Source organism: Cervus canadensis, chromosome X, assembly GCF_019320065.1.
Source record: "Cervus canadensis isolate Bull #8, Minnesota chromosome X, ASM1932006v1, whole genome shotgun sequence".
NCBI classification, from domain to species: domain Eukaryota; kingdom Metazoa; phylum Chordata; class Mammalia; order Artiodactyla; family Cervidae; genus Cervus; species Cervus canadensis.
Window position 1 is genome coordinate 109,405,567 of NC_057419.1, and position 27,827 is coordinate 109,433,393.

At 39.6% G+C, this 27,827-nt stretch overlaps 1 non-coding gene across 1 annotated transcript; it reads left to right on the forward strand.

The window, feature by feature from the left end:
- Nucleotides 1–6,570: 6,570 nt before the first annotated feature.
- TRNAG-GCC lies at nucleotides 6,571–6,641 on the forward strand. Its single transcript has one exon. It is a non-coding gene; the product is annotated as a tRNA-Gly (tRNA).
- Nucleotides 6,642–27,827: the final 21,186 nt, after the last annotated feature.

Below are 27,827 nucleotides of genomic sequence, written 5' to 3' on the forward strand. Positions count from 1 at the left end.
CTGAGCCACAAGAGAAGCCCTCCAGAAAAGGGGATACAGATCAAACATAAATTTCTTATTACTAATCACATGATACCTTCTTAGCAAACTATTTGAAGATGGGCTGCCCTAAAACAAAGAAGTAAACCAAGAAAAAATGAGAAGTAGAGTCCAGGAAACTGGAGATCACCACAAGAAAACTCCCCCATAAAATGGTGAAGGAAAGTTGAGCTTTCTCGGATGGTTGTCATGGAACTGGCTTAGATAGCCAGGAGATTATGAAAGGTAGAGAGATGAGTGGAGGAAGAGAGATATTGGGCTGCAAGAACACCTGTCATGTGATTGTAACAATAGGTTTTAGCTATCTGGTAGAGAATCTGGGGATAATGTTGTTTAGTCGCTAAATCATGTTTGACTCTTTCGAGAACCCATGGACTGTAGTGCACCAGGTTTCTCTGTTCATGGGATTTCCCAGGCAAGAATACTGGAGTGGGTTGCCGTGCCCTCCTCCAGGTGATCTTCCCAATCCAGGGATCAAACTCACATCTCCTGCATTATAGGTGGCTTGTTTACCACTGAGCCACCAGGGAAGCCCAGAGAAAGCATCAGTCAGTTAGTCAGTTCAGTCGCTCAGTCGTGTCTGACTCTTTGCGACCCCATGAATCTCAGCATGCCAGGCCTCTCTATCCATCACAAACTACTGGAGCTTACTCAAACTCATGCCCATCGAGTCGGTGATGCCATCCAGCCATCTCATCTTCTGTCGTCCCCTTCTCCTCCTGCCCCCAATCCCTCCCAGCATCAGGGTCTTTTCCAATGAGTCAACTCTTCACATAAGGTGGCCAAAGTATTGGAGTTTCAGCTTCAGCATCAGTCCTTCCAATGAACACCCAGGGCTTATCTCCTTTAGGATGGACTGGTTAGATCTCCTAGCAGTCCAAGGGACTCTCAAGAGTCTTCTCCAACATTACAGTTCAAAAGCATCAATTTTTCGGCACTCAGCTTTCTTCACAGTCCAATTCTCACATCCATATATGACCACTGGAAAAACCATAGCCTTGATCAGATGGACCTTTGTTGGCAAAGTAATGTCTCTGCTTTTGAATATGCTATCTAGGTTGGTCATAACTTTCCTTCCAAGGAGTAAGCGTCTTTTAATTTCATGGCTACAATCACCATCTGCAGTGATTTTGAAGCCCAGAAAATAAACTCAGCCACTGTTTCCACTGTCTCCCCATCTGTTTCCCATGAGGTAATGGGACCGGATGCCATGATCTTAGTTTTCTGAATGTTAAGCTTTAAGCCAACTTTTTCACTCTCCTCTTTCACTTTCATCAAGAGGCTTTTTAGTTCCTCTTCACTTTCTGCCATAAGGCTGGTGTCATCTGCATATCTGAGGTTATTGATATTTCTCCTGGCAATCTTGATTCCAGCTTGTGCTTCCTCCAGCCCGGCGTTTCTCGTGATGTACTCTGCATATAAGTTAAATAAGCAGGGTGACAATATACAGCCTTGACGTACTCCTTTTCCTGTTTGGAACATGTCTGTTGTTCCATGCCCAGTTCTAACGGTTGCTTCCTGACCTGCATACAGGTTTCTCAAGAGGCAGGTCAGGTGGTCTGGTATTCCCATCTCTTTCAGAATTTTCCACACTTTATCGTGATCCACACAGTCAAAGGCTTTGGTGTAGTCAATAAAGCAGAAAGAGATGTTTTTCTGGAACTCTCTTGCTTTTTCGATGATCCAGCATAGGGAGAAATAAGTACATAAAACAAAGAAACAGAAAATAAGAGGATTGTTAACTTTATGGAAATTAAAACTGTACAGTTTTTAATAGTCACAATGCACTGTATGACTCAGCAATGCATAATAATCAAAATAATGTTTACACAAATATTGATTTTTTATTAATTTTATTGGAGTATAATTGCTTTACAGTGTTATGCTAGCTACTGCTGTACATCAGCATGAATCAGCTATACGTACACATACATCCCCTCCCTCTGAAGCCTCCCTCCCACCACCACCCACCCCACCTCTCTAGGTCATCACAGTCAGATGACTACAATTGCTGTTGTTGATAACATCATTAACATACAGACTTAGGTGGTTTCTCCAGGACGAGATGAGCTAACAGACCCCACCCCGACCCCTGTAATGGACCACCAGACCAGAGACTTGCAAAGCATAGGCATCTTGGCTGCCGAAACTACTTTAAGAAACGTTTACAAGACAATGGTTAACCCCAATTTCTTTGTTTTTCCCCCTTAAAAACTCCTAATTCAAAGGCCAACTTGGAGTGGATATGAGACTGTCTCCCAGTCCCTTGCTTGGCACCCCAAAAGTAAGCACTATTCTCTCCTTCATCACAACCTGGTGTCAGTAGATTGGCTCTGGTGTGCATCCAGCAAGCAAACCTGAGTTTGGCTTGGTAACAACAGAAATATACTCCAGAGCAGGACTAAAGGATTGGGTAAAGAACTTCTGTTTTCAGACTTGTAATACAATTTAGCTTAAAAAAGAATTATTCAAGTAGAAAAATTGCTTTCCAATGTTGTGTTAGTTTCTGTGGCACAGCAAAGTCAATCAGCTATACATATACATACAGACCCTCTTTTTTGAATTTCCTTCCCATTTAGGTCACCACAGACCATTAAGTAGAGTCCCCTGTGCTATACAGTAGGTTCTCATTAGTTATCTATTTTATACACAGTATCAGTAGTATATTCATGTCAATCCCAGTCTCCCAATTCCTTCCACTTTTCCCACCTTTTCTCCTTGGTGTCCATACGTTTGTTCTCTACATCTGTGTCTCTGTTTCTGCTTTGTAAATTGTTGTTATTCAGTCATTCAGTCATATCCAACTCTTTGCGACCCCGTGGACTACAGCACACCAGGCTTTCCTGTCCTTCACCAACTTCCGGAGCTTGCTCAAACTCATGTGCATCCAGTTGGTGATGCCATCCAACCATCTCATCCTCTGTCACCCCCTTCTCCTCCTGCCTTCAATCTTTCCCAGCACCAGGGTCTTTTCCAATGATTCAGTTCTTTGTATCAGGTGGTCAAAGTATTGGAGCTTCGGCTTCAGCACCAGTCCTTCCAATGAATATTCAGGACTGATTTCCTTTAGGACTGACTGGTTGGATCTCCTTGCTGTCCCAGAGACTCTCAAGAGTCTTCTCCAGCACCACATAAGATCATCTATCCCAATATTTTCAGATTCTACATATATGCATTAATTCACAATATTTGTTTTTCTCTTTCTGACTTGCTTCACTTTGTATGATAGTCTTTATGTCCATCTATGTCTCTACAAATGACCCAATTTTGTTCCTTTTTATGGCTAACATTTCATTGTATATATGTATGCCATCTTTATCTATTCCTCTGTTGATGGACATTTAGGTTGTCTCCATATCCTGGCTAATGTAAATAGTGCTGCAATGAACATTGGGGTGCATGTATCTTTTGGAATTATGGTTTTCTCAGGATATATGCCCAGGAGTGGGATTGCTGGGTTATAAGGTAGTTTTATTCCTTGTTTTTTAAGGAATCTTCTTACTGTTCTTCATAGTGGCTGTACCAAATTTACATTCCTGCCGATAATGCAAGAGGGTTCCCTTTTCTCCACACCCTCTCCAACATGCATTGTTTGTAGATTTTTTGTGATGGTCATTCTGACCGGTGTTAGGTGACATTTCATTGTAATTTAGATTTAACTTTTTAAATCATGTAACTGAATATCTGGTTTTTAGAAGGATTTTATATAATAAACTGAGTGCCTGACACTTTGCGTAACAACCTTTTACTGCATGATGAATAATGGATGTGTTTCCCCATTGTAGTGAGCAGCATCTGCATTGACTCTGCTAGGCATTGGCTATGAGACCTCAGGCACAGGACTTCATTTCTCTAAGCCTCAGTTTCTTCAGCTGTAAAATGGGAGATCATACCACCAGTGTTAAAGGGTTGTCATGAAGAATTAATGAGTCACTAGTGAAAGCAAAATTAATGATGCTGCATTCCTTCTTCAGTTCAGTTCAGTTCAGTCGCCCAGTGTGTCTGACTCTTTGCGACCCCATGGACTGCAGCACACCAGGCTTCCCTGTCCATCACCAACTCCCAGAGCTTACTCAAACTCATGTCCATTGAGTTGCTGATGCCATCCAAACATCTCAACCTCTGTCGTCCCCTTCTCCTCCTGCTATTTACATTAGCCAGAGTAGGACATGACTGAGCAACTGACAGGCACTTCACAATCTGGCCTTATCAGATTATTTACCATTCCCCAAGTGCTTTCACATATGGACCTTTTTGCTGGCTAACCCTCCACCTGGAATGCTTCCTCCTGCCTCTTTGATTCTCCCTTCCCTCCCCCGCCACCTCGCTGTACCCACCTGTAGCCATCCTGCCTTCATTGCTCAGCTCAAACCAGACTTCCTTTTGCAGACTTCCCTAAATTTCACCAGACACAAGTCATTTCCCCATTCCCAATACTCCCGTTAGGCTCTGTATCTCTACTGTTAACCACAGTTCTTTGTACTGATACAAAACTGTTGCTTCCTCCAAACCAGTGTAGAGTGTGAATTAGAATTACCTGGTTTCTTCATAGCAATTCAGACTCCAGAGCTCCACCCCAGCCCTGTGGAATCAAAAGCTCTGCAGATGAGTGCTGAAAATCTGCATTTTCACAAGCTCTCCAGGTGATTCTTAGGCTTACCAAAGTTCCAGAACATTTGGCCGACACTGAGATACCCTTCAAAAGAATCACATCTTGGGACTTCCCTGATGGTCCAGTGGCTGAGACTCCATGCTCCCAATGCAGGACACACGGGTTCCATCCCTGGTCAGGAAACTAGATCTCACATGCCACAGCTAAGAGTCCACATGCTGCAACTAAGACCCAGCACAACCAAATAAATAAATAAAAATAAATATTAAAAAAAGAATTACACCTCATGCTTCTATGAACTCCTTCTCCCTCCAAATCTGTTGCCCAGGATATAGTAATCATTCAATAAAAATTTAAATATTAATTTAAGGTGGTCACAAGAGGATCTTGGAATGTAAGTCATCAATGGAAATCCCAAGAATTATATAACACCTTCTCCAACTTAGTTCTTTCAGCTTAATTTTACTCTACTTAATTTCACTCAACTTAATTTTACTCTAAAGGCAAGGGAAAGTATTCAAGGTCTTAAGGATATCAAAATGTATTATTCTCTCTTCTCTCCACATTTCCTAATCCACTACTGAGTTTTCAGAAATGCAAAACAAAAGGTGTAGCTTTTAATATCTACTACACTAGAAAAAGAACTCTGTGTAGCAATTCTTAATCAGAATGAGAATAATGTTCTTGCCCTTCATCCCTGCAGCTTTTAATATCTGTACACTATATTTAATCATCTGGGCCCCTTAATTTACTGACATTTAAATGATCTCAAATTAGATTTCCTGGAGCACTGTTCCAAATAAGCAACTTTTTAAGATAATGCAAGGTCTTATTAGTCGCAAATCATGCCTCTGGTTGCCACTTGCAGCTTCTATACCTTCTTGAAAAATTACCTTATTTAAAGGATTTTTTTTCCAATGTGGTCAGAATCTACATAATGATTTAACTATCTGAGTTTTTACATTTTAGCCAGAATAATATCAAAATTGTGCAACATAATAGAAAAGAAGCTTCTATCTCATACTTAGTGCAAAACAAGTTTGAACACTTGAAATTACAATTAAATATGTGATAATATTTTTATATTTATGGCATATTATTTTCACATATATCATTACATTTAGTCTTCAAAATATCCTTATGAGGCTAATAGACATGCTATTGTTTTTTATTGAAATATAGTTTATTTACTATGTTGTATTAGTTTTTAGTATACAGCAAAGTGATTCAGTTACATATTCTTTTTAATATTCTTTTCCATTATGGTTTTTCATATTCTTTTCTATTATGTTTTCCTGCATAATATTGAACATCGTTCCTTGTGCTATACACTAGAACCCTATTTTTATCCATTTTATGTATTAAAGCTTGCATCTGCAAATCCCAATTCATCCCTCCCCCATCCACCTCCCCCTTGGCAACCACCAGTTTGTTCTGTATGTACTTAATTCTGTTTCTGTTTCATAGATGGGTTCATTTGTGTCATATTTCAGATTGTACATATAAGCAATATTATATAATATTTCTCCTTCTCTGTCTGACTTCACATAGTAAGATAGTCTATAGGTTCATCTGTGTTGTTGCAATGGCATTGTTTCATTCTTTTTTATGGCTGAGTAATTTCCATCATATGTATGTACCACATCTTCTTGATCCATTCATCTGTCGATGGACCCTGAGGTTGCTTCCATGTCTTAGCTATTGTAAACAGTGCTACAATGAACACTACGGTGCATGTATCCTGTCAAACCATGCTTTTTTTTCCAGATGTATGCCTAGGAGTGGAATTGCTAGACCATAAGGCAATAGAGTTGCTATTATTTTTTTTAGTTGTTATTATTAATTTCAGTTTATGGATGAGAAAATGGGTTTCAGGGAAGTCATGTGATTTAACCCAAAGCACATCATTACCACTGTAAGCATTAGTGGTTTAGTGGTAGAATTCTTGCCTGCCATGCAGGAGGCCTGGGTTTGATTCCCGGCCAATGCAAGAACACTCATGTTTAGGGCTTCCCTGATGGCTGAGACTGTAAAGAATCTGCCTGCCATACAGGGGATCCAGGTTCAATCCCTGGGTTGGGAAGATCTCCTGGAGAAGGGAATGGCTACCCATTCCAGTATTCTTGCCTGAAGAATCCCATGGACAGAGGAGCCTGGCAGGCTACATCCATGGAGTCGCAGAGTCAGACACGACTGAGCAAGTACTACACCATTACAGCACAAAGCCAAATCTTCTAAGACTACGAAGCACGTTCATTTGACTGTTTTGCAGTTTGTCAAACTTCTTGGACTGTCAAAATTAGGACATATATCCCTAAGGTGTAACTACCCATTTTTCTCCACCAATTCAAGATACAACTGACCATGTACTGACAAACCGTGGCTATTCCAACTCCCTACAGATGCCTTTCAGACATGGCAGGATCATGTGATACAGGTGGCACCTACTTTGCATACACACAAAGCCCGGCCAAACTAGACTCCCTATTGGAAAAGGATGGCAGAGTACAAGTCCTCTGTTAGTCACACGCTAAGCCTACAGTCTTATCCCTATTCCTACAAATACAGCACACACTAGCCCTGACCTTCACAGAGGAGGGCCTATTGTGGTGCTGGTGCCTCTCCCCTGAGTACATACAGTTTAGAATAGGATGGAACCTATGGCTGAAGTCAAGGATATGCATATATTAGGGAAAGACAATAGACATGGGGGAAAGAGGTGGGGCAAGCATGTAATACCTCCATGTAAGTGTGGAGCTTTGAGTTTGAAAATTTTGACATCCAAGTAAGAATCATTAAAACAGTTCTGTTTTCCTATACAAAGCAAACAGCAGGCATTTATAGAGCAACTATGAAGGGCCTGGCACTGAGTTTAACACTGCAGGGAATACAAAAATGAATGAGACATGGACCATGCCCTTGAAAAACTCACACTGCAGAGAGGGAAGTAGATACATAAACAATTATAGAACAGCATGATATCTGGTCTAATAGCCCTAGAATAGCAGTTATCACTACTATTTTTAGTAAGGAATTAGTGGGGCTATGTTGTAGATACACCATCAACATCACCAATGCATAACCATGAGTGTTCTATTTTGTGTCCACGATTGGTGTCCTAAATTACCCCTAGATGAACCACTCCTAGACTCTTGAGGTGTTTTGTTTCAATATAGGACTACATTGTTTTACAAAGCAAATTATAATATTAATTTTAAAATCTCCACTGTGTATACAAAGTTTCATAAGAGACTTCAACGAAGATGCTCTTATATTAGCCAGATATAAAAACTTACAAAACATTAACCACAGGCGAAATGAATAACTTTTGACAAAGAAATAACAAGAGGAATATGTTTGTTTCTAACAAAAATGTGACAGTATTATGTCAAACCACCCCCCCACCCCAGTCTCTTGGAGATTTCAAAAAGCAGCTAAGGTGTCAGAGTATGCCATTACCTCTTACTTTTTCTGTCTTCAAGAAATGAATACAGTGTTTCAATTATTTTCTTCCCGCTGGGGCAGGAGAGCTAATGTATTATTTATTTTAAAGGGAATTAAAATTAAGATGCTAGCACATCCATAATTTCATCTAATTTTTCACCAATGAAAATAAAAAATAAAATTTGCAGAAAATGAAACATGTAGGTCTCAACCACTTAATTCCCTCAATTCTGATATTAAACTTTTGAATAAGACATCCCTTTGGAAAGCTAGCTCGAAATAACAGATGTTTTGCACCATTCCTAAAATCACAATCTTCATCAAAAACCCATGTCTTGAACCTTCTGAAAGATAATTGTTACTGGGTATTTCAACAGAGAAATTTGGAAGGAGTGGGATACACTGAACTCACCTGTAGGGTAGTTGCACACAAATCTTAGTAAACAATTTTACCACAAACTCACTAGGTAGATGTAAGGGGCACTGCTTACAAATTCACCTACATGGCTTTTTTGATATGATATGTAATAATAGTAAAATATACATGAGCCTTGTTTCTAAGCCCTCAATATGAAGAAAAACTCACTGAAGAAATCATCTATTCCTTCCCACACAATTCTAGAGCCCTAGGCTTCCCTAAGGCGCTAGTGGTAAAGAATCCACCTAATAATGCAGGAGATGTGGGAGACACAGGGTTGATCCCTGGGTCAGGAAGATCCCCTGGAGGAGGACATGGCAACCCACTCCAATATTCTAGCCTGGAAAATCACATGGACAGAGGACCCTGGTGGGCTACAGTCCGGAGGGTCACAAAGAGTTGGACACGACTGAGCATCTGAGTGCAACCTACAAACTTCCCAAGGCCACACAGCTGTCCAATAGCTTGCAGCATGGTTGTGAAAGCTGCTTCAAAGCTTGCTCTAAGGGTCATAGCATTGAAGCAATCCATCTCCTACACAACTATACATACGCCTGGCTTGAATAGGCAATCCAAGGGCATATGAAAGAATGATCCACTCCTTCCCAAGGTTTCAGTTGAATACAGTTGATAGCTAGCTCTGCAAACCTCCTTTGAGGAATCATGTCCACAGCATGGCGTCAGGCCACCTCTACCCCCACCCACATGTACTGTGGTCACCCCTTCTTCGTGGAGAACATGTTCCAAGATCCCTAGAGGATGCCTGAAACAGAGGACAGTGCCAAATCTTATATATACTATGTTTTTCCTATGCATACACACCTTGATAAATTAAAGTAAGAGATTAATGGCAATAACTAATAATAGAATGATTGCAAGAATTTACTGTAATAAAAATTATGTGAACGTGGTCTCCATCAAAATACCTTATTGTATACATTTAATGCCTTTTCCATCTTAAGCACTTATCACACAGTGTGGCCATAATTTTGCAGTTTGAGATGTGACAGCAAAACTAGCACAAATTTCTTCTTCCTTCTTCACAAAAGCCTCAGCATACAATGTTTTCTCTTCTGTATTCAGTTGAAAACTTAGACCTTTTCACTTAAAGGAAGCACTTTACAGCTTCTTTTTGGCATATTTGAACTGCAAATATCACTACTCTTGTGCTTTGAGGCCATTATTAAGTATAAAGTAAGGATTACTCGGATGCAAGCACTGCAGTACTGCCTCTGTCTGATAACCAAGGCAGCTACTAGGTGACTAATGGGTGGGTTCCTCTGGACAAAGGAATAATGCATGTCCTGAGAGGGATGGAGCTGATGTCATGAGATTTCATTGTGCTACCTAGAAGGGTGCACAACTTAAAATTTGTGCATTGTGTATCCTGGAATTTACTGTTTAATATTTTCAGACCATGTTGGACCTCAGGTAACTGAAACCTCAGAAAACAAAGCCATGGATAAGGAGGACTCCTCTAGGGCATTCTTAACATTTATCCACAGTCTCTGTTCCAATCTGCTTGACAACCTACCTTTTATTCAGTGTCCTAAGTGGTCCTTTTCATCCCAGCTTTGACCTTTGTTATTAATTATGCCATTTACAGCCTCATCTCATACTGGACCAAAAACTTGACACCATTTTCCCAACTCTGAAGTCTCGCTTTTCTCAACTCTGATTTGGCTATGCCTGCTGATTCTGTTACTTCAGAAGCTCTGAGTAACCACCTGGTCTAATCTTGGCCCCTAAACTGTCACATGTGGAGGCTCCACAGCAGTGAAAGTCACTCAGTTGTGTCTGACCCTTTGCAATCCCGAGGACCATACAGTCCATGGAATTCCCCAGGCCAGAACACTGGAGTGGGTAGCCTTTCTTCTCCAGGGGATTTTCCCAACCCAGGAATAGAACCCAGGTCTCCAGCATGGCAGGCAGATTCTTTACCAACTAAGCCACAAGGGAAGCCCATGTGGCCCTAGACATGCCATGTAATTTCCAAGATGTGCAATAAGTCTTTTACAAATTTTCTCCTGATGGTTATTGCTGAAGTTAACTTTCAATCATAATAAGAACCATAAGGGCCAATCCAGCCACAACATTGGTTATTAATAGGCTGAGACCAGCACACAACAGTTATTCTACCATCGAATAATAGCATTATATTTCTATATCTAAAAATATCAGCATGTGACACCAGAATTGGAACACATGACATCTCATAACACAAAATAATATGCTTGGAGCCAAACAACAGAATGCTGATTCTGTATGTGAATTGTGCAAATGTTTCATTAAAGAAGACTGAAATAAGTTGTCATGGAAATTGTTCCAATCTGAGACTTACTAGATATACAAATATTGCATTTCTATACCTGCCACATCTCCCTAAATGTAAGCCACATAGGAACTAAATGTAAGCTTCATAGGAACTATAAATTTTGTTGTAAAAGGGAAAAGAGTTGGTCTAGGTCTTGGTAATAGTTAGAAAAAGCATAAACTGAACTATATTTCTTTTTCGATCATTAAAATTAGAACCTGAATTTTTAAGTAGTAACCTGTGTTGTTTTTGAAAATGTAAATGCGGCACCATATAATTTACTTCCTCAGTCCACCTTTCATTGTGCATGGTCTTCATTAAATTGCCTAGAGGTAACTAGAGAAATAAATTGAAATTGGAAGACTAAACACCTCCCCCATCCTCCTCACTCTGCTCATATAGGACATAAAGGGAATGAGAGCCCTAAACTGAGCCCTTACAAGAAGTATGTGATCTCAGAGCTGTAACAGTCTTTAAGAACTAACAGAGAGGATGTCAAGACAAATACGGTGGGACTTCCCTGGTGCTCCAGTGGTTAAGAATCTGCCTTGCAATGCATGGGACGTGGGTTCAATCCCCGGTTGGTTATCTAAGATCCCATATGGCGAGGGGCAGCTAAGCCCACGAGCTGCAACTAGTGAACCTGTGCACAGCAGTCAAGATCCTGCATGCCACAACTAAGACACAATGCAGCCAAATAAATATTAAAAAAAAAATATGGCTCAGTGTTGCCTCCTTTTCACATTCAGTAAAGTCCAAAGAGAAATAATATGAAAGCTGAGAATGAAGGAAGGCACACTCTTGATGAAATTATTCAAAACACACCAACAGTAATTTAAAATTCAAATGCAAAGGACACAATCATGGTAAATCACAAACCACTGTGGGTTTGCAAATGAGGTGCTGTTAAAATAGTCTTACTGAAAACCAAGAAAACTCCAGCAGCAAGCTGTGTGTGAACAAGCACCATGGGAGCCTTACAACCCTGAATTTGAGCTTTCAGTAAGCTTAAGCAATGTGCTGATTTTAGCTTATGAAGATCAAGCTTCAAAAATCATTACTCACTCTCTTGGTAATTTTTTTTTAAATTGAAGTATAGTTGGTTTGTGTTAATTACTGCTGTACAGAAAATTCAAATATCTATATGTTTGGGCTTCCCTGGTGGCTTAGATAGTAAAGAAGCTACCTGCAATGCAGGAGACTTGGGTTCGATCCCTGGGTCGAAAAGATTCCCTGGAGAAAGAAATGGCTACCCACTCCAGTATTCTTGCCTGGAGAATTCCATGGACAGAAAGAGCCTGGTGGGCTACATTCCATGGGTCACAAAGAGTCAGACACGACTGAGTGACTAATACAGATACACACACACAAATATATATGCGTGTGTGTGTGTGTGTATATATATATATATATATATATACACATTCTTTTTTAAATATTCTTTTTCATTATTTTTTATCATTGGATATGGAATATAGTTCTCTGTGCTATACAGTAAGATCTTAGTAAGTTAATAGTATAGAATAATGGTCAAGAGCCATGGACTCTGGAGTCAGATAGCTAGATTTAAATCCTAACTCTGCCACCTATTGGTTATGTGTCCTTGGGCAAATTACCTAATGTTTTTGTGCCTCAGTTTTTCAGCCATAAAGTGGGGGCAATAAACTTAACATCTCCCTACAGGGCTGTTTAATCAGTATTTATACATTGCTTAGGGTGGTGCCAGGCATGGAGTAAGCTGTATATGAGAATTTGTTAAGCGAAAAAGCAGGTTCTCCTGGTCATACATAAAACAATAGTCTCTGGGATCGTGTGGCATGTGTCTGCTGAAGAAAGAACTTATACTCTTAGATTCAGCTTCCCTGGTGGCTCAGACATAAAGAATCTGTCTGCAATTCAGGAGACCCAGATCTGATTCTTGGGTCGGGAAGATCCCCTGGAGAAGGAAAAGGCTGCCTGCTTCAGTATTCTTGCCTGGAGAATCCCATGAGCAGAGCAGTCTGGCGGGCTATAGTCCACAGGGTCGCAAAGAGTCAGACACGACTGAGTGACTAACTCACACATGATCTATCAGGTGAAAAATTATTGCCCAGCTGCAAGCCTAGGACCATGTTTTTAGAATTCCTTAAAGGCCTCTTGTCTAAGCTATTCATGTTACATTTGAGGAAACAGAGGACTATGGCAGGAAGGAGACTTGCCCAAAGTAGCAGCTGTTAAAATATGGAAGAGTTAGAAATAGAAGCCTAGACATTGCTCTCTCTACCTACCACCTCTCTGCCTTCCTAAGGCTGAGTTGTAAATACATCTTGTGGAAATCTTATTACATATAATCTTACTATACAGGAAAAAATCATACTAGTAAAGATGAGACAGGTTTCCCTTCCTATCAGAAAGTAGAACACCCCTGTGAAATTCTATGTGAGCCACAATGGCATAAAACAAAGAAGCAATTACCTTAGGACACATCTTGCTAAGATAGGAACAAAATAAATGGAGACAAAGCACAGATGCTCACAGACGCAATTCAGAGCTATGGTGCCTGATGCTGTTATGCTCTGTAACGACTCAGCTTGCTGCAAAACAAAATGCTATTTTTGCTTTTTGCCTTTTTAGGTAAAACTGAAAATTCTTTTCAGATTTCTTTCAGTTAGTGAAAACAGGTACTAATGTAGATCTTTCGTAAAAGCAAAGGGGTATAAAACAAACTTTTGAAAAACTGGGGGGTTGGGATGGTTCCTGTATTTACACTAACAACATAAATTATGTGCTTAACACCTTAGAGGGCTTCCCAGGTGGCGCTAGTGGTAAAGAACCCGCCTGCAATGCAGGAGACTTATAAGAGACATGGGTTTGGGAAGATCCCCTGGAGAAGGGCATGGCAACCCACTTCAGTATTCTTACCTGAAGAATCCCATGGACAGAGGAGCCTGGTGGGCTACAGTCCCTAGGGTTGCAAAGAGTTGGACACAACTGAAGTGACTTAGCATGCACATGCACACAACACCTTGGAATCATGTTTTCGCTTGTGAAACTGTGGTTCCCAATGTCAGTGATATTCCTTATTTCAGAAACCTCCCACCAATATGGTTCTCTCTCTTGTAACTACATTAAATCACAAGATTGCTGTGTGCTAAGTCACTTCAGTCATGTCCAACTCTTTGTGACCCCATGCACAGTAGCCTACCATGCTCCTCTGTCCATGAGATTCTCCGGGCAAGAATACTGAAGTGGGTTGCCATTTACTCCTCCAGGGGCTCTTCCTGACCCAGGGATCAAACCCACATCTCTTAATGTCTCCTACATTGGCAGGTGAGTTCTTTACTACTAGCGCCCCTTGGGAAGCCCAAATCACATTATTTCCTTCTATTATCACCTTAATCTATCCGGGTTGCTATAACAAAATACCAGAGACAAGGTGGCTTATAAATAACGAAAGTTAATCCTCAAGTTCTGGAGGCTGGGAAGTACATCAGTAGATTCAGTGTCTGGTGAACCCTCACTTCCTAGTTCATAGACTACAGTCTTTTGGAGGTATTCTCACATGGTGAAAGGGGTGAAGGAATTCTCTGGGATCTCTTTTATAAGGACACTAATCCCATTCATGAGGGCTCCACCGTCAGGACCTAATCACCTCCAAAAGGTCCCACCTCCAAATACCATCACATTGGGGGTTAGGTTTTAACATATGAATTTAAGGAGTGGGGGAACACAGATATTCAGTTAATAGCAATTACACATTCAAAAACAATGCCTTTGTAGTCAGATAAACTGAACCTGTTGAAGGAAAACCCCTAAGGCAATTTTATCCCTTACACTAACACTTCAAAGGATCTTTCCCTAATGACTGATTCAGATGATATTCTAATTGCAATTTTGATTTCCCATACCAGGATGTCTGCATCTTTTTAGCTTTATGATACTTCAAATATTAAATTATTAAGAATGTATGCAGCCCAAGAATTAAACATGAAAGCTAGCTCAGAGGCAGTGAAGTATAAAACCAGAAATTGTTTCTTAATTCCTTTGTCAATTAAAAATAAATAAAAATAAATGAAGAGCTTGGCCTTCCAGTTTTTAAAAAGACATTTCTGAAAGTCAGGATTGTGAATCCATGTGTTGTATTTCTAATCCCAGGGAGACTTTACAAGACTCATTTACTGAAAAGCAAAGCAGAGATTCTGGTGTACCGCCTAAAATGAAAACCCACTATTTTGTAAATTTGCATTTACTTTAATATTTATCAGTGATAAAAACCCTCTCAGTTAACATTTGTTAAATACAAAGTGTCCAATAGCAAACTCATCAGTTGAAGTCTTTTTACAGTTCCCTTACAGACCATGATTGTTTGGACTAAAGTCCTATTATTTTATCACAACTATCATTGCTTCCCAGGAAGTAGTGATTGAGATCTGTCCAAGCATGTGAATTGCAAAATCATATATTTCTTCCTATGCATTTCATTAACCTCAATATTTAGTGCTACTAGAGTAATAATCAATTACAATGCAACAATCAGATATCAATAAGGTACTATGTAATAAATATGCTACTACACTAAAGAATTACTGGAAAAAAAAGGTTAATGAATCATGGTACATTATGAAAATCATAGATTCTGTATGTCAGAATTGGAAGATCTCTTAGAGACTGTGCAGCTAAATCCTCACAAAGGCAAGGAAATGTTGCTTCAGATCAGTGAGTTAGTCTTGGAGTCAATAGTCTTCTGGATCCCTCTCAAGTATACATCCAAGTTTGGGATTTTTTGTGCTTATTTGTATGTGTGTGTGTTTGTGTGCATTTCAGTAAATATATTCCCTGTTTGAGGTTCGTATCAATTTGGTTAATTCCAAGGTTTTTCTCTAGAGCAAATCATAATCTAACAAAGTTTCACAGCAATAAGTTCCCATTTATGAGTGTTTACATTTATGGATATTGGCTCATGTTGGTTCTGCAGCCATAACACATTCATATTTGGAAGAAAAAGAAAGATAATCTGAGAGAACTTCCATGTTACAGTTATTTTCCATTATTTAATAAGTGCAATCTTACATATGTGGCTTCTTATATTTATATTTAAATGTTACATACTAAGAAATTAGCTACAGAATCCTGTGGTCTTCTGAAGACAATTATACCAGCAAATTTATTTTTAGCAAACTAAGAAACTAGGTAAAGAGAAAAATCATCTTAAAAATGGAATTGCACAGCAATGACAAGGGCATGAGTCTTTTTAGTGACCTCATAGCAGCCCACTGCCACAATATATCCCTTCTAAGCTTCCCCAGTGGCTCAGACAGTAAATAATCCGCCTGGAATGTGGGAGACCTGGGTTCAATCTCTGGGTTGGGAAGGTCCCCTGGAGAAGGGAACAGCTACCCACTCCAGTATTCTGGCCTGGAGAACTCCACAGACAGAGGAGCCTGGCAGGCCACAGTCCATGGAGTCGCAAAGAGTCAACATGACTGAGCGACTTTGACTTCACTTCACTTCGAACTCTCAAGAGCAGATAATAGAATCCTATAGCAATCATTTAAACTTTTCCTGACTTGAGTCCAACAGCTATTCTGACACAATGCTTTTCTTGAAGGACCTCTCAGTCTTATATAATCAGTCCTTAAAACTTTGCGTGATGTTCAGTAAACCAAGACCAAGATCCTCAGTCATATCATCAGGGCATTTTGCCTCTTAGCCTATCAACTAAACTATGCAGCTTCTTTGCTTACATCTTCCACTTACTCAAATGAGCTGACTTAGCAGATTTTACTTGCCCACTAACCAGATTTTATCTAGATAGTAGAGTTTAGAGGAGAGCTCCATGCCCTTAAAGGAGACCTGCAGGCTTTAAAACTTCTCAGCTGTAGTGTGGAACTGGGCACTCAGCAGCAAGATAATCCACTACTTCTACTGTCTGTCACCTATCCCCTTTTGTTTCAATGTGCCCCTGTGGCACAAAGGATATGGGTAGCTGACGCTATAGTGATCTTGCTTTTGTTGACTACATAACACATTGTCCAAATCTATTTGGGATGTTTCTTTTCCAGCAGAATCTGTCATACTGTCTGACATAGTGTCTATTGGTAAGCATCCCAAGCTCCAGAGCAAAACAACCTGAGTATAAATCCCAACCCTCTCTCTTATAAGCTGTGTGATCTTGGGTAAGATGCATAACCTTTCTGTGCCATGAATTCTTCACATTATGTACTATCTAAGCCTCCATGACAGTAAAAGAGCAAGTTTGCTGTGTCAAAGTCCATTCAGTGCCATAAATGAGCTACACCACTTTTTTCCTCAACCATCACATATTCACTGAATGCCTATGCACTAGAAATTACAGAAAATACAACTTTTAAGACATGAAATTTGTCCCTATGAAACCACTTACTGTGAATACTGAAATAACAGACATGTGGTTAATGAGTAAAATGCAAAATAAGCCTTCCAAGAGAGATAGACCACTTTGACCTGGGACCAGAGTGTGGATCCAATCTAGATATCTTTTCCATTTAATCCCCAATATGTTTTAGCAAAACCATAGTTGTGCTTCTTCACTATTCCAGAAATTCATCAACCTTTCCTCATTTAAATGATTTTAGGCACCAACATTATAATGATAAACTCATAACTTGGACAGATGGCTCAGCAGGTAAAGAATCCACCTGCAGTGCAGGAGACACAGGTTCAATCCCTGGGTTGGGAAGATCCCCTGGAGGAGGAATTGGCAACCCACTCCAGCATTCTTTCCTGGGAAATCCCATGGATAGAGGAGCATGGCGGGATACAGTCCATGGGCTCACAAAGAGTTGGACATGACTGAATGACAAAGCAGGCATGCACAAAAGCACAATACATAAAATACATAAGGCCTATGTTTTTGTTCATCATGTGAACTTTATTTCTGTTCAACTGTTCATTGTTATCTGCTTAGGAAATACTATATCTCAAGGAAATTATAAAAACACAGAAAACATTTAAAAACCATTTATAACTCTGAGATAACTATCACTGACATTTTGGGATCTTTTTCCCCATTTTTTCTAAGCATTTTTACACTATTGAGCTAATGTTACATAATTTGCCTTTTAAATAACTTTTTCCTCTTAGTTTAAAATATATCATAAGAAATAAAAATTCCATATAATTGTACTACCAGTTAACCCCAGATGACATTTTTTTAAAGTTACACATGTAATTTGAAAATTCAAATGTGTAATAGTGCATCCTTCCACTGCATAGATATCAATATGTTTGCGATATATGCTATATAATATGCCAAAAGATCTTCAAATAGGTTTTCAATTATTTGAAATTACAAACAATGCTGTGTTGAATATTTTAATCATCACATATCAAATGAAAATGGCTGGATGAATTTTCAACCAAATTTGCAGGTTATATTTAGAATAGTGTGACTCAAAATATAGGCTATTTGAAATACAGGAGCTTCACTTTTTGTGAAACTCTGCTTCACAAAAACATGCTTCAAATCAGCTATAGCAGAGGCCTCTATGACTGCTAATCAAGAAAGTCACTGGCATATGCATTAGAATGCCAAGGAGACAAAAATCATACAGTGCTTAAACAGAAGTCCCTTTTTGAAAGCCACAAAGGCAGATACTACAAATTACAAGCACTGATTTTCTATTGAATTGTTTCTCAAACAGATAACTCAGTGTTATGTGATCCACAGTAACAACAGGGACAGTATTCATATTATGATCATTGGTAATTAATTTGAGCAGCTCAGAAGAGGGTAACTGAAAAATAATTGCCTGTTGCCTGAAGATAATAAACAGCCTGAAAAAGTGATGTAAAGCTGAAAGAGGAACTCACTGCAAAGCATTTATGCAGGAAACAGAAGTAAACTTTAGAAAAAAAAATCCTCATAGATATTTAAGAAGATTTTGTACCCGTAGAAGAGTTAGAAAGGTATAGTTGTAAAGCAAACAGTTTATAAACATTATAGATACAATTGTCAGATTAAAAAAGAATATACTGCCTCAAGATGAGGCCTAACAGCGGAAGGGACATGGCAGGGAATCAAATTGCTGCTGCTGCTAAGTCGCATCAGTCATGTCCGACTCCCTGAGACCCCATAGACGGCAACCCAACAGGTTCCTCTGTTCCTGGGATTCTCCAGGCAAGAACACTGGAGTAGGTCGCCATTTCTTTCTTCAGGAATCAAATTAGATGTCTGTAAATCCCATTAAAGAATTATTTTAGACTATTTGGGGAAGAGTAGAGGGAGAGAGAAGAAAGATAAGAAAAGTTGTGAGGTATGGAGAAGAGATACAGTTGAGTCAAAGTCTGTCTAATAGAAATTCCAAATGGTGAAGAAGAGAAAGGAGAGATGGGAAAACATAATTTAAGGTGTAACAAAAGATACACTTCCCTGAGCTGAAGACTATTGTTTCAAAGCAAGATACTGAAAAATGGCACACTGTGGTATGTTGTTTGTCAGAAGGACCAGTATTTTTGCCCTCCCTGTATCTGTGTCCCTTTGCAATGTGACTTTGACGTTCCTCCCATCAAGGAGCCCCTTCGAATTTGACTTGGCTTCATGGCTTGCCAAAGATAGCCAATGCTCAGTCACATCAGTCATGTCCGACTCTTTGCAGCCTGCCGGACCCTTCTGTCCATGGAATTTTCCAGGCAAGAATACTGGAGTTGGTTGCCATGCCCTCCTCCAGAGGATCTTCCCAACCCAGGGATTGAACCCATGTCTCCTGCATTGCAGGTGGATTCTTTACCACTGAGCCACCTGGGAAGCCCAAAGATAACCCACATTTCACCAGTAGAATGTGGTACAAGTAACACTGTGTTAGTTCCAAGCTCTGTCTCAAGAGCCTTCATGTGCTTCTACATTTGCTTGGAACCAACCCTCTGATTACCATGCGAACAAGCCCAGGCTAGTCTGGTAACAGATAAGAAGTGACATGGAGCAGACACAAGCCATTACATCTGAAGCCTTCCTAGCACCCAGCTGACCTACCAGATTATCACAGACACATGAGTGATCCCACCTGAGACCAGAAGAACTGCCCAGCCGAGCTCAGGACAAATTGCCAACTCACAGGCTTGAAAGAGCCAAAAGAACTACCTATGCAGATGTCTGGTGGAGCAGTATTTTAGACAAAGGGATAGCTATGTGCAAACGCTGTGAGGTAAGAGCCTGCCTGCCATTTCTGAGGAAAAGCAAGGAGGTCAGTTTGGCTAGAGTGGAGTAAGTGATAGAGGGAAGGGTAGGAGATGAAATGAGAGGAGGAGTGTGGTAAATTGTAAAAACGGCCACACATCATTCTACTTTCTATATCCTTGCCCTTGCAATGTGATATCACAGATCCTTCCCTCAAAAAGTAAACTGTGTATCTCTGCTCCTTGGATCTGGGTTGGCAATGTGGCTTACTGTGGCCAATGAGATATTAGCAAATATAATACAAGCAGAGACTTGAAAAGCACTTGTGCATCAAGGCTTGCTTTCTTGTTGTTCCTGAAGTCCCTGACTGCCAGGCAAGAAAATCCAGGCTCTTCCACTGGATTATGACACTCAGTCACTCATGTCATCTGAGACAACATCTAGTCAGCCCCTGGACATGTGAGGCCATTCACTACACTTGCAAATGCATGAGTGATTCCAGCTTAGATCAGAAAAGTTGCTGAGCCCAGCCCAAATTGCCAAACCAGAGCTCAATAAATAATTGAAGCCATAAAATGTTGAACCGTTTTGTTATACAACAAAAGTTAATTGATGCACATGATTTAAGTTATGAGAATAAAGTGAAAATCATGGGAGAATTAGAGAGAGGGAATAAAAGTTTAGCTGTCCTAGTTGGCATTGAATTCTTTATCCACACTATGGAATACTATTAGATATTATGATAATGTTTATAGACTTCTGAAGGGAAAGGCTTTTGAACCTATTACTTTACCATTGCAAAGAAATAGGTGTTGGGGATACCAGAAAACTATCACCTAGGAGCAAAGACAATCTCCTTTTTTTCTTATTGAGGTATATTCTACAATGCAAAATTGTCTGTATTTAAGGTATACAATTTGACTATTTGATATGCATATACATGGTAAAATAATCACTCTAATAAAGCTAATTAACATTTCCATCAGCCCAAGAATACTAGAGTGGGTAGTCTATCCCTTCTTCAGAGGTTCTTCCTGACCCAGGAATCAAACCAGGGTCTCCTGCATTGCAGGCAGATTCTTTACTAACAGAGCTACCAGGGAAGCCTTTTCCCTTCAGATCACTACCACTTTCTGTTTCCTTCCATTTGTGTGAGTCTGTGTGAGAACACTTAGGATTCACTTTCTTAGAAAAGTCCAAATATACAATAAAGTATTGTTAATCACAGTCACATTGTTCTAGATTATCCCCAGAATTTATTCATCTTGCATAACTGAAACTTTGCAGCCCTTGACCAAAGTTTCTCCATTTGTCCCTCCTCTAGCCCCTCGTAACCACCATTCTACTCTCTGCTTCTATGACTTCAACTATTTCAGACTGCAGAGATAAGTATTTGTCTTTATCTGGCTTATTTCACTTAGCATAATGTCTTTCAGGTTCATCCAAGGTTTCCCAAATAGTAGAATTTCCTTTTATTTAAAGTAGGAATAATATCCCATTGTGTGTATGCAGGCATACTTTGAAGATATTTCAGATTTGCTTCCAGACCATCACAATAAAGTGAATATTGCAATAAAGTAAGTGACATGAATACTGGAGTGGGTAGCCTATCCCTTCTCCAGTGGATATTTCTGACCCAGGAATCAAACTGGGGTCTCCTACATTGCAGGCAGATTCTTTACCATCTAAGCTACCAGGAAAACCCATTTGATTTCCCAGTGCATGTAAGTTATGCTAATACTATAAACTATTAAATGTGCAATAGCATTATGTCTTAAAAACAACATACATGCCTTAATTTAAAAATACTTTATTGCTAACCATAATCTGAGCCCTCAGCAAATCTTAATATTTTTGCCAGTGGAGTGTCTTACTTCAATATTGATGGCTGCTAACTGATCAGGTTGCTGAAAGTTAGGGTGGCTGTGGTAATTTCTTAAAATAATACAGTGAAGTTTGTTGTACTGATTGACTCTTCCTCTCATGAACAATTTCTCTGTAGCATGAAATGCTATTTGATAGCATTTTACCCAGAGTAGAACTTCTTTCAGAATTGATGTCCATCTTCTCAAAGCCTGCCACTGCTTAATCAACTAAGTTTATGTAATATTCTAAATCCTTTGCTGTCATTTCAACAGTCTTCACAGCATCTTCACCAGGAATATATTCCATTTCCAAAAACTCCTTTCTTTGCTCATCCATAAGAAGCAACTCCTCAACTGCTAGAATTTTATCATGATGTTGCAGCAATTCAGTCACTTCTTCAGGCCCCACTTCTAATTCAAGTTCTCTTGTCATTTCCACCATGTCTGTAGTAACTTCCTCCTCTGAAGTCTTGAACTCCTCAAAGTCACCCATGAGGGTTGGAATCAACTTCCTCCAAATTCCTGTGAATGTTAATATTTTGACCTTTTCCCATGAATTATAAATATTCTTGATGGCATCTAGAATGGTGAATCCTTTCCAAAATGTTTTCAATTTATCTTGCCCATATCCATCAGAGGAATCACTATGTATGATCAGCTATAGCCTTGCAAAATATATTTCTTAAATCATAAGACTCAAAGGTCAAAACTACTTGACATGTAGACTGCAGAATGGATATAAAACAGGTATAAAACAATATGCAGGTATAAAAACAATATGAATCTCATTGTATATCTCCACCACAGCTCTTGGATGGCCAGGTACTTTCTCTCCTGTCTCAGTGTTTTGAAAGGAATCTTTTATTCTGAGCAACAGATCTCAGCAATAAGCTTAAAATATTCAGTAAATCATGTTGTAAACAGATGTGCTGTCATTCATGCTTTATTCTTCCCTTTATACAACACAAGAAGAGTAGATTTAGCATAATTCTTAAGGGGCCTAGGATTTTCAGAATAGTAATTGAGCATTGGCTTCAACTGAAAATCACCAGCCGCATTCAGTTCAGTCCAGTTCATTTCAGTTGCTCAGTCATGTCCAACTCTTTGTGACCCCATGGACTGCAGCATGCCAGGCCTCTCTGTCCATCACCAACTGCCAGAGTTTACTCAAACTCATATCCATTGAGTCAGTGATGCCATCCAACCATCTCATCCTCTGTCATCCCCTTATTCTCCTGCCTTCAGTCTTTCCCAGCATCAGGGTCTTTTCAAATGAGTCAGTTATTCATATCAGTTGCATTAGCCTCAAACAAGTGAGTCAGCCTGTCCTTTGAAGCTTTAAAATCAGGCCTTGGCTTCTCTTCTCTAGCTATGAAAGTCCTGGATGGCATCTTCTTCTTATAGAAGGCTATTTCATCTACATTGAAAATCTATTATTTAGCGTAGCCACCTTCATTAATTATCTTAGCTAGATCTTCTGGATAACTTGTTGCAGTTTCTGCTTTGGCACTTGCTGGTTCACTTTGCACTTTTATGTTATGGAGATGATTTCTTTCCTTAAACCTCATTAACTCACCTCTGCCAAATTCAAACTTCTCCTCTGCAGCTTCCTCCCCTCTCTCAGCCTTCAGAGAATTGAAGAGAGTTAGGGCCTTGCTCTGGATTAGGTTCTGACTTAAGGTTGTGGCTGGTTCGATCTTCTATCCAGATCCCTATAATCAATAAAGATATTTTGCTTTCTTGTTATTTGTGTTCACTGGAGTAGCACTTTTAATTTCCTTAGAGAACTTTTCTTTGGCATTCACAATGTGGTAACTATTTGGTGCAAGAGGCCTAGGTTTGGCCTGTCTCAGCTTTCAACCTGTCTTCCTCATTGAGCTTAATCATTTCTAGCTTTTGATTTAAAGGGAAAGACTTAACGACTCTTCCTTTCACTTGACTGCCTATAGATCATTGTAGGGTTACTAATTAGCATAATTTTAATATTATGTCTCAGGGAACGGGGAGGCCCGAGAAAAGGGAGTGAGATGAGGGACCAACTTTGTAATAGTCAGAACACACATATTTATTGATTAAATTCACTGTCTTTTTGGGGCACAGCTCATGGTGTCCCAAAACAATGACAGTAGTAACATCAAAAACCACTGCTCAGTTTCACCATAGATAATATACATGTTGCTGTTCTCTCGAAACATCCCACCCTCGCCACCCTCGCCTTCTCCCACAGAGTCCAAAAGTCTGTTCTGTACATCTGTGTCTCTTTTTCTGTTTTGCATATAGGGTTATCATTACCATCTTTCTAAATTCCGTATATATGTGTTAGTATACTGTAATGGTCTTTATCTTTCTGGCTTACTTCACTCTGTATAATGGGCTCCAGTTTCATCCATCTCATTAGAATTGATTCAAATGAATTCTTTTTAATGGCTGAGTATATTCCCATGGTTGGATGCCATGAGACAAGTGCTTGAGCCTGGTGCACTGGGAAGACCCAGAGAGATCGGGTTAGGACAGGGAGGTGGGAGGGGGCATCTGGATGGGGAATATATGTAATCCATGGCTGATTCATGTCAGTGTATGAAAAACCCACTACAATATTGTAAAGTAATTGGTCCAACTAATGAAAAGAAAAAAAAGAAAAGAAAAGAAAGTAGCCTAGAATGAACATCAAAAAAAAAAAAAAAAAAAAAGCCACTACTCAAAGATTGTCATAACAAATAACAACGAAAGAGTTAGAAATATTACAACAGTTACCAAAATGTGACACAAAGACACAAAGTGAGCAAATGCTGTGGAAAAATGGCACTGATTTGCTTGGGTTCTCACATACCTTCAATTTCTTTTAAAAAATATACACAATATCTGTGAAGATTAATAAAGTGAAGCAGAATAAAATGAGGTATGCCTATTACTACACACACACACACTACATTTTCTTTATCTGTTTGTTCATCAATGGACAGTCAGGTTGTTTCTGTATCTTGGTTATTGTGAATAATGCCAAAATGAATGTGGAAGTGTAGGTACCCCTTTGAGATTCTGATTCCATTTCCCTTGGATATATACCCAGAAGAGGAATTGCTAGATCATATGGTAGCTCTATTTCTAATTTTTTGAGAAAGCGCCATACTATAGTTGCTGCATCATTTTGCATTCCCACCAGCAGTGTACAAGTGTTCCCTTTTCTCCACATCCCCACCAACACTAGTTGTCTTTTGTCTCTCAGATAATAGCCACTCTAACAATTGTGAGGTGATATTCCATTATGGTTTTGGTTTCCCTGATGACTAGAGAAACTTTTTGTGTACTTATGGACCACTTGTATGTCTTGTTTTGAGAAAGGTCTATTCATGCTTTTGTTCATTTTTTCATTGAGTTTTTTTTTTGTCTTGTTCTCCACCCCCATCCCCCACCCCTGCAGCACCACACAGTGAGATCTTAGTTTCCTGACCAGGGATCGAAATGGGATCCCCTGCAGTGGAAGCATGGAGTCCTAACTACTAAACTGCCAGGGAAGTCCCTCTCCTGTTTTGTTTTTGATGAGTTGTATGTGTTTCTTATTCAATTAGGTATTAGCCTCTTATCAGATACATGATTAGCAAATCTTTTCTCCCATTCTATAGGTTGCCTTTGCACTCCATTGATCATTTTGTTTGCTGTGCAAAGAAAGCTTTTGAATTTAATGTAATTCCATCCATCTATTTTTGCTTTTGTTGCCAATGCTTTTTCTGTCATATACAAAATATCATTGCCCAGACCAACATCAAGGAGATTTTACCCTAAGTTTTCTTCTAGGACTTTTATGGTTTCTGGTCTTACATTTTAAACTTTAATCCATTTAGAGTTGATTTTTGTATACAGTCTGATATACAAACACATATTCTTCTGCTATAAATGGAATGTCCTATATATGTCAGTTAGGTTCTTTTAGTCTAGAGTTCAAGTCAGCTATTTCTTTATTGATTTTTCTTTCTGGATTTTCTATCCATTATTGTAATTGGGGATATTGAAGTCCTTTGCTATTATTGAATGCTCTCAATTTTTGCCTTCAGAGCTGTCAATATTTGCTTTCTTGATGTTAGGTTTATAATTGTTATATCTTTCTGTTGAACCAGCTTTAATCACTATATAATGACCTTCTCTGTCCCTAGAAATAGTTTTAGACTTAAAGTCTATTTTGTATGATATAAATTTAGCTACCTCTGCTTTCCTATGGCTACCATTCACATTTCAAGCATTTCATACCATTCACCATCCCATATCTTTTTCATCCCTTCACTTTCCACCTTTGTGTTTATTTAATTCTAAAGTGAGTCTCTTGTTTGCCATTCCCTTCTCCAGTGGACCACATTCTATCAGACCTCTCAACCATGACCTGTCCATCCGGGGTGGGCCCTCATGTCATGGCTTAGTTTCATTGAGCTGGATCATCAAAAAAACAAGAGAGTTAAAAAAAAAAAACATTTATTTCTGCTTCATTGACTATGCCAAAGCCTTTGACTGTGTGGATCACAATAAACTGTGGAAAATTCTGAAAGAGATGGGAATACCAGACCACCTGACCTGCCTCTTGAGAAACCTGTATGCAGGTCAGGAAGCAACAGTTAGAACTGGGCATGGAACAGACTGGTTTCAAATAGGAAAAGGAGTATGTCAAGGCTATATATTGTCACCCTGTTTATTTAACTTACATGCAGAGTACATCATGAGAAATGTTGGGCTGGAAGAAGCACAAGCTGGAATCAAGATTGCCAGGAGAAATATCAATAACCTCAGACATGCAGATGACACCACCCTTATGGCAGAAAGGTAGCATATGACTGCTGCTGCTGCTGCTGCTAAGTCGCTTCAGTCATGTCCAACTCTGTGCAACCCCATAGACGGCAGCCCACCATAGACGGCAGCCCACCAGGCTCCCCAGTCCCTGGGATTCTCCAGGCAAGAACACTGGAGTGGGTTGCCATTTCCTTCTCCAGTGCATGAAAGTGAAAAGTGAAAGTGAAGTCGGTCAGTCGTGTCCGACTCTTAGCGACCCCATGGACTGCAGCCTACCAGACTCCTCTGTCCATGGCATTTTCCAGGCGAGAGTACTGGAGTGGGACTAGATCATGTTTATTTATCCATTCATCCACTGTATGTCTTTCATTTAGTAAGTTTAATCTATGTACATTTTTTACATCTATGTACGTAATTATTGATAAGTGAGAACTTAGTATTGCCATTTGGTTCATTGTTTTCTGTTTGTCTTACAGTTATTTTGTTTCTTTCTTTCAGCTTCTTTATTGTACTTCTTTTTGGTACTGTGGAGCTCTCCAAGTGATATTCTCATTGGCATGCAGTTCAGTTTTTGTTGTTTTTTTGTAGGAGGGGTAAATGTTGGGACCTCCTGGTTTGCCATCTTGGTGACATCAGGGCAGAGACAATTTTCAGTAATTCGGGGATTTTATTGAATATATTCTCTGAAATGGAAACATCCATTCATGAGGGCTTTGCCCTCATAACCTAATTACTTCCCAAAGGCCCCACCTCCAAATACTCACGCTCTGTTATTCTAAGTGAAAGTGAAAGTCACTCAGTCTTGTCTGACTCTTTGAGACCCCTTGGACTATACAGCCCATGAAATTCTCCAGGCCACAACACTGGAATGGGTAGCCATTCCCTTCTCCAGCGGATCTTCCCAACCCAGGAATTGAACCAGGGTTCAATCGTATCCATTGCAGGTGGATTCTTTACCAACTGAACTACCAGGGAAGGTTACTATAACAAATTCCCCAATATGTGAAAGAACTCAGTTTAGTTCAGTTGTCACTCAGTTGTGTCCAAATCTTTGCGACCCCATGGACTGCAGCATGCCCTGGCACCAAGGGGCTGCAGCACGCCAGGCTTCCCAGTCCATCACCAACTCCCTTGGCTGAAAGAACTCAGCCAAGATCGAAAAAGCTGCTTCCTAACTTATCCATAGCTGACTGCAGACACATAAGTGAGCCTAATGAAGAAGACAT